The 8773-nt window shown below is 40.0% G+C and overlaps 1 non-coding gene across 1 annotated transcript; it reads left to right on the top strand.

The window, feature by feature from the left end:
* The first annotated feature begins 2262 nt into the window (after positions 1-2262).
* On the top strand, positions 2263-2347 carry TRNAR-UCU (transfer RNA arginine (anticodon UCU)). Its single transcript is given in 2 exon segments — positions 2263-2299; positions 2312-2347. It is a non-coding gene; the product is annotated as a tRNA-Arg (tRNA).
* The last annotated feature ends 6426 nt before the right edge of the window (positions 2348-8773 follow it).

Here is an 8773-nt window from a genome sequence, read left to right as displayed (position 1 = left end):
GGAGTGCTGTGGGTTGCATGCAGTCCTGGGATTGTACCACTGACATTTCTTGATTTCAGTAATGCTTAATGACGATCCTGCAAAAACTTTATCAAGGGAGCAAGCAAACTCTCCAACACACTGCTAACTGGCATCTTGGTAATGTTTTACATGCATATACAAATACCTTTGGTTTGAACTTGTGGAGGGGAAAAAATTTCTTTAAAAAAATTATTTTTTTGGCTCAGTGGAATATATAGCACACACAAAAATAACCTTTCCCAAACAAATGACTTTTAAAAACTTTTTTTATCTCTGAAAGTTAGCCTTAGAGTTTAAATTAGTTTAAGTATTGTCTTAACTACATACTAGCTATTGGAGTAAGCCATTCAGCCATGACAATAAGTTACAAAGCAAATGCCATTTATCTGGGGAAATTCCAATGCTAGGGAATTTTCCATTTTGATAAAATCACAAATCCTGACCAAGAAAAAAACCTCACCCTTACATAACTTTTATATGAAAATCCCTGTTTCTAAAAAGGGAAAGTATTAATCCTAGAGTCGTGATAAGTCGTATTTAATGTTTGCTATGGCAATGTGTATGAGTACATCTCCATAAATACATCTGCACAGTTACATGTTATATATATGTACATGTGCACATATACACATTGCCTACATCAGCCACATATATACATATGTGCACACAGGCACATTTCTCTACAAATCCGTAGTCTTTGGTTATTTATGACATATGCCTTGTGCATACATGTACATCTCCATAATTATACAAACTGTACAAGCTAGTCATGATATATACAAGTGTACACCTATACTACAAACACCAATGGTTATATAACATATCCATTGTGCATCGTAATCTACATCACACTAGTCATGTTATGGATGATATATACATGTGTATCCAAACACATGCATGTAAATTACACATGCACACATAATTTAATTAATCAGTCGTGCAAAATATATGCACTACACAATCATAATTTTAACTGATATATACAAATGTGTAATTAACAGATGCACGTCATATCCATGAGTCATGTGCTACATATAATACATGTGTGCCTGTGTACATCTATAAATATGACCACTCACCTGTAACCTGTCATACTATTATACAAGATATATGTGCATCTCTGCACACAACTCAGTGGTCAAGTTACATAAAATATGGGCATCTAAAATTCATCTGTTAACGCTAGTTATGGATACATACACAGGTGCATCTATACACCGCTAGACACACATCTATCTACAAAACTTATGCTATATGCATCTATACTAATGTAACATCGGTCAAGGTATAGTAATATCTGCACTTGTGCACTCCACACACACCTGAATCTATCGCTCATCCGTATCACATTATGTGTGTTTACATAAATAAGGAACACCTGTGTACACATCTGCAGACACCAGCCGTGCAGATGCACATTTCCATCACTTCTGTACGCGTGCTCACGCCATTTCTCACGCACATGCATCACCCTCGCACCCCCACACGACGCACAGGCAGCTCACATTCATATGTCACGCCCCACCCCCACCCGGCAGCTCCCCGCCCCTCCCCCAACTTCCATCAGCCGACTCCGTTACACTCAATCTCCACCCCGCCCCATCTTTGTCGCACACTCGTGGGTGGCACTCCATGAACACACATACACTCGAGCTACTGGGAGGGGGAGGGGAGAAGCGCGACGTGACTCAGAAATCCCAAGGGCTCGGGGAAGAGGCCGGGTCGCGAGCAGACCTGGACCAGGGTACCCCACGCACCTCCCCCACCCTGGGCCACCGTGACTAACGAGCGCCTGTGTTTTTCGTTCTAGAACCGGCGGAGGGCGGCGCGCGTGTCCGCGGGAAACAGGAGGAGTTGGTAGAGGAGGCCTAGGGAGCGCGGTAACGTAAGGCAGCCGGCTCCTGGAGGCGCCCCACACTGACGGGCGGGGCGGGGGCGGGGCGGGTGATCAAGGGGGTTCGATGGACGGGAGCCGGGAGGGGCCAAGCGGAGGAGGGGGGCGGGGCGCGGGAGCTGTCGCGGGCTAGGGGTTCGCGGGGATTCTAGGGGGCTCCCCGGATGATGAGGCTCCGAGTGAGGCTGGGCAAAGACTATCTGCTCGCAGGTCCGCCAGGCAGCCGGAGGCTAGTGTTGGGCCGAGATGCCAAATGGCGGCGGAGGCAGTAGCAGGGGCAGCAGCGGGCGGGCGCGGGGCCCTTGCCTCTGGCTTTATGTGTCAGCTGCGCAGCGAGTCCAACAGGTGGCTCCGTGGCGCAATGGATAGCGCATTGGACTTCTAGAGGCTGAAGGGATTCAAAGGTTCCGGGTTCGAGTCCCGGCGGAGTCGCAAGTTCCTTTTTTTTTTTTTTTCCCTCCCTTTTTGGATTATTTCCTCTTCGCTCCCAGCACCTCGCAGCCCTCTCGCAGGTCCACGCTTGCTGCCCACGCTGCGCTCGGCCTTCGTGGCTCTGGCCTGCGCGCCATCAGCCTGGCCCAGAGGCGGAGCAAGAAAGGAGGAGCCTCCGTCTAGGCGTTACTTCTTCCCCCTTCTTCCCTTCCCCATGTAGCCCGAATCCGGACCGACCCCGAGCCCCCTATTCCACAGTTGAACAAACCAAAACCTAGCGAGATCACACCCCGAGACCAGTCTACATTCCCCCTTCCTCCACTTTACAGATGAGCAGACTGAGACCTATAGAGGCCACAAGCACGTCCAGTCTATGACTCCCTTGTTTACGGATTAGCAAACTGATGCCTAGAGAGAACAATCATAAATTCAATCTACACCCCACCCCGTTTTACGGGGCAGACTTTTTTATTGGGCGAACGGAGGCGCAGAAATTACAAACACAGAACCAACCTACACTTCCTTCTCTCCCTCTTCTCATTTTACAGATGAGCAAACTGAGTCCCAGAGGGATGTGACTCCTCAGGTCAACAAGTAGTAAATAGGACAGCTTTCATTTTAATTCTATTCTTGTGACAACAAACCCTTGGTGTAGGCTGCCAAAGGTTTGCACAGGTGCCTCTAGCCTCCCCTTTTCTTAGACCCTGGGGAATTGTCTTTCTGAGAAAGAAAAGAAATCCAGGGTTGCTAAAGGAGACAGGGGGATGTCCGTGCTGGTGCCCAGGATTAGCAAGCAAGCCAAGAAGAGAATGATGGGCAAGCTGGACTCAGCTGTATGACTGCCCTGTCCCCCGTCCCCCCTTCAACAGGGGATAAGGTGCTTCTGCCCTTTCCCAAGTATGTCTTAGTCAACCTTTAAAAAAAAAATGTCAGGGGATTCAGATGCCCAGGATTATATGAGTTATATCTAAAGAATTTTAGAAATTATCACTGACGTCATCCACAGAGCCCTGAAACCTTGGCAGTCCGGTGAAGCCCAAGAATCTCATCTCAGAATCATGTTTTTTTAAAGGCATAAAATAAAAGTAATGGATGACAAAGAAGGCAAGTTATATTGAAATAAGATGATCAAAATATAGGTTTTTAAAAACAAGTTTATCGCCAACCAGGTTAAGAAGCCATGATTTTGTTCACTCTCTTAGATTTTCAGATAAGGAAACTGAGGCCCTTGAGAAAGGATTTTCCCAATACCCTATACTAGTGGCCAACAACACTGATAAGGGACAGGGAAGAAAAGCTGGGTTCTCAGAATGACCCCATTCCCATCTGGCTTTAGGATAGCTTTTCCTAAATGAACAATATTTATTGAGGGCTTAAGTTCCCCGACAAACTTCCTGCCCCCAAAGTTTACTTACCATTTATGTAACAGAACAAAAAAAAAATACCCCATAGTGATAGTAAGAAGGTCAATTGAATGGGGAAATATGAATTAAGTTAATTTCAACTCGTTAGATAAGTATAAGCCTTTGGGAAATGACAGGGAATCTGACTTTACCATACTGGGTTATTTTGTTTTTTTTGGTTTTTTTTTTTTTTTTTTTTTTTTTTTTTGTTTTTTGAGAACAGGTCTTCTTTGTTTCAAATAAATGATTGACTGACAAAAGTGAAATTTTGGAGCTCCACAGGCTTCTATATTCAGACTTATTATATATGGTCAGAATAATAATAAGAGCAAGAATTTGAATCAAAGTGACTTGAATGTACTTGAGAAAATGGCCCTCTGACTCCAACCTCTATCTAGATAGTTCATATTAGTGCCCTTCAAGCACTCTGTGATACAGCCAGGATAACTTTTTTGTTGTTGTTGGACGAACCTTTTTAATCCTTTCCATCCATATCTGGGGTACACTACCTCTGAGACTTTCCTTGATTGTCTACCACCCTTGTTATCCTGCTTAGCTTCTTCCTTTTATGGGAAATCTCAGTATCTAGTGATCTGTCATTCCTCAAGATATCTTGTAGTTCCCTATCTGTGTAAATATCTTTTTTTCTCAGTAGAATGTAAGCTTTCTGAGAGCAGGGACTTCAACTTTTGTCTTTCTTTCTCCAGTATGAAGAAAGTGTCTGCATCTCCAGACTGAATAGTGCTCAAGGATCCATTATAGGGTCATGGATGTAGAAATGGAAGGAACTTGTATGAAATATGTGTCCGATAAATGCTTTCTGAGTAAATGAATAAATATTTAAACAAAAATTGGGACTATTTTGGCATTCTGTTAAGGCATTAAAGCATCTACAATTTTACATTTTAAACATCTCTTTAAGTTAAGTTCAGTGGTTGCTTGTATACAAACAGGTTTGTGTCTGTTGATATATATCAAGCTGATTTAGAAAAATAAATCGCTTATCTTTTAACAAGTTTAAAAGTATATATTCCACCTTGAGAACAATGACTGCTCCAAAAAAATAAGCTCCTTATGGATCCTGATGATGTAAGCTAATAGAATGTTAAACTGTCAACTTTCCCTCAAATATTAAATCCAATCATCCAAACTTTCCCCAAGAAGGTGAAAAAGCTGGGGCAAGAACACACTAAAAGTAAAAACTTTTTCATTGAGCTCAGTCCTGAAAAGGGGAAGAGAGATGAGATGCTAGTTCTATGGGCTAAAAAGGACAAGAGGTTTTTCATTTTGCTTTTTTTTGAAGACTGGGTACATCTGAATGTGTTTATAGCTAGAAGAAAAGGCACCAGGGGTGAGGGAGAAAGTCAGCTCAAGAGAGAAGGGACTTTGAAGGAGGTGAGATGGAATGGGATCAAGAGTGAAGGTTGGGGGATTAGCTTCAATGAAAGAAGGGATAACCCTTCTATGAGCAAATAGAAGGAAAGATGATAATCCTCAAGTCTGGGAAACAGAGGAATTGAGATTTCATGTGTCCACTGGAAGAAACACATATTCTAACAGATCAAGAAATAAATTAGATGTTTTTTGTTTTTGTTTTTTTTAAGATAAGAGAAGCCAGGGAGGCATTCCATGATTATCAGGATGCTTTAAATTTCAAAACCTTACATACCTTGACTAGAATGCGCAATCCAACTCTGATTATTGAACTCTGACAGTCTTGATTTCAGATGACTTTTCCAGACTCATTTCATGTCATTACCCTTCTCACATTCTACATTCCAGCCAAACCAGGTCAGTATCTCATCTCCTACCTTTAGACCTTTGTCCTAGAATCTAAAGCCATTTCATCTTTATCTCAGAATTATTAGCTTCAGCATTGACTGAAGCAAACCTCCTTCATGAAACTTTTTTTGATCTTTCTAGATTTTAGTACTCTCCCCTTCTTCCTTAGACTGTTTTATATTTTTCCCATCTGCATTATTTCCTTCATTAGAATATAAGTTCTTTGAAAAGAACTGTTTTTTGTTTGTCTTTGCTTCTTCAAGTCAAGTAAACAAGTATTTATTAAGCTCTTACTATGTATCAGACACTATGCCAAATTTGGGGAATAAAAATGCAAGCAGAAAAAAAGGCAGGCTCTGCCCTCAAGGAGCTTACATTCTAGTGGGGAAAGACAACTCATAAAAGGAAGCTGAAAGGGGTAGCAGTGGGGAAGAATAAGATAGCTGGCAAGGGATATGGTGGAGGACATCCTGAAGAATCATGGCAACATGGCTGATCAACTTAGCCAAATATGGAAAGTACTCCAGTTGTCCCTCAATAATTGGTGTTTCCGTCTTACAGACACAAACACACAAATGTGTACACATGTATGTAGGTATGTATATTTACAGTTTATCTTTCCCACAGAAGAGAATGGAAGAGAGGGTCTACAAACTATAGACAAATGAGTTTGATTTCTATTCCTAGGAAAATTCTAGAATGGATGATTTAAAAAGATGACATAATATCTTGATAATAGATCAAAAAAGTAGCAAGATTTCATTAAAAAACTAGCCATGTTGGGGCAGCTAGATGGCACAGTAGACAGAGTACTAGCTCTAAAGTCAGAAGGACCTGAGTTCAAATTTGACCTCAGACACTTAACACTTCCTAGCTGTGTGACCCTGGGCAAATCACTTGACCCCAATTGCCTCAGCAAAAGAAAAAAAAAAAAAACTGGCCAAGTCAGATTAACTTTTTTTTAATGAGATTATTAAATAGGTAGGTGCTTAATAAATGCTTATTGTTTTCTTGCTTGGTTCAATATAGCATTTCATAGTATCCCATTCTTGACACTTTTTTTTTTAAATAGCTTTTTATTTTTCAAAATTCATGGAAATATAGTTTTAAATATTCACTCTTGCAAAATCTTGGGTTCCAAATTTTTCACCCTCCTTCCTACCCTAGACAGCATATAATATTGATTAAACATGTGCAATTCTTCTGAACATATTTCCACATTTATCATGCTGCATAAGAACAATCAGATCAAAAGGGGGTAGGATGAGAAAGAAAAAACAACCAAGTAAACAAACAACAACAATAACAAAAAGGTGAAAATACTTTGCTGTGATCCACTTTCAGTCTCCATAATCCTCTCTCTGGATGAGAATGGCTCTTTTCATCACAAGTCTGTTGGAATTGCTTTGGGTCATGTCAGTGTTGAAAAGAGCCATATCCATCACAATTGGTCATCACATAATTTTGTTGTTGCTGTATACAATGTTTTCTTGGTTCTACTCACTTCACTCAGCATCAGTAGATGTCTTTCCAGGCCTTTCTGAAATCATCCTGCTGGTTGTTTTTTTTATAAAACAATACTATTCCATAACATTCATATACCATAACTTCTCAGCCATTCCCCAACTGATGGGCATCTATTCAGTTTCCAGTTCCCTGACACTACAAAAAGGGCTGTCATAAATCTTGTTGCATATGTAAGTTTTTTTTCCCCTTTTTTATGATCTTTTTGGGATACAGGACCAATAGAGAAAATGCTGGATCAAAGGGTATGCAGAATTTTATAGCCCTTTGGGCATAGTTCTAACTTGCTCTCCAGAATAGATGCATCAGTTCACAACTCCACCAACAATGTATTAATGTCTTGACATTCTCGACATTAAAGTTAACAATGACCTTCCTAATGGGTGGTTTCCAGAACTGAACACAATCCTTCACATGGGATCAGACCAGGACTGGTTTTAGATAGTTCCAGAGGAGAAAGTGAGGCTGATGAGCTTGCACAACCCTCCCTCCTTCAAATCGAATTTACTTGCATGTCATAGCATGACTTTGCTGAAGTCATGATCATCTTTGAGAATGAAAGACATACAACAATGATGATCAGGAAAAAGTTCAATGGGATTATCATCTCCTTATTCCTGAACATTTTTCCTCTCTTAATGAAGTCTAAGATCACATTAGCATTTTAGGCTGTCATATGGCATCACTAAAATAACTAGATCTTATTCAGAGAAACTTGTGTAGTCATACCTCTCCAATCAGGTAGGAAATTTAGTGGATAGACCACTGGGTTTGAAGTCAGGAAGACTTGAATTCAAAGTCAGCTTCAGATGTTTATTAGCTGGGCAAGTCATTTAACCTCTAATTTGCTCTTTCTTCTTCTGTAAAATAAGCATAATAACTGCACCTTTCTTCCAAAGTGATTAGGAGGAGCAAATGAGATATTTGCAAAATGCTTAGTGAAGTATCCAGAATATATTAGGTGCAATAAATTAGGTGCTTAATAAATCTTTGTTCCTTGTAAAATTCCCGACCCTTTCCCTCCCCCAAGACTTTATTAAATAAACTCTTAAAACCCCATTAGATTTCACTGTATTAGTTTTGGCTCACTGCTTTAAGGCTTTTGGATCTTAATTTTATCATTCAGGACATTACTTCTCTCAGTTTTTTGTCATCAGAAAATGTCATAAATATTCGATATTTATCCTTATCGAAGTCATTGATAAAGGTGACAAATAGTACAAGACCAAGGTCAGCTCTCTGGGGCATTTTATTGGAGACCATCTTATATACACATCCTTGTTATGTCCTTTCATCACTAGTTTGTTTTGATATTAGTAAATTGTAATTCATGGGATATGAACATTCTCTTTTCCTTTACTTCTTAAATGATCCAGATCAATAATTATTTGTGTACCTATCTTAGCCCTTTTATAGATTGTAAATTAGTTGAGGGATACTTAAAAAATATTCTCAGCACTTTATACTGTAGCCACTATAATTTATAATATGTAAGAATGATTATAATATATTAAATGTTTGTTTTTAACATAATTATGACATTGGGAGAGAAAGTAGGAGAGAAGGAAATACTGAATGAAACTGCACAAGTATAACTTTCTTTCCTGATTACTTTCATTCCCTATTGCTAAATGGATCCAGTGTACCTTCTAAAGAATATTTATGAGTCTTTTTTTCCTAATGTTAATGAAACATTTTTAACATTGTTGTCACTTTC

Source organism: Antechinus flavipes, chromosome 4, assembly GCF_016432865.1.
Source record: "Antechinus flavipes isolate AdamAnt ecotype Samford, QLD, Australia chromosome 4, AdamAnt_v2, whole genome shotgun sequence".
Lineage (NCBI taxonomy): Eukaryota > Metazoa > Chordata > Mammalia > Dasyuromorphia > Dasyuridae > Antechinus > Antechinus flavipes.
This window is presented reverse-complemented; position numbering and strand designations above follow the sequence as displayed.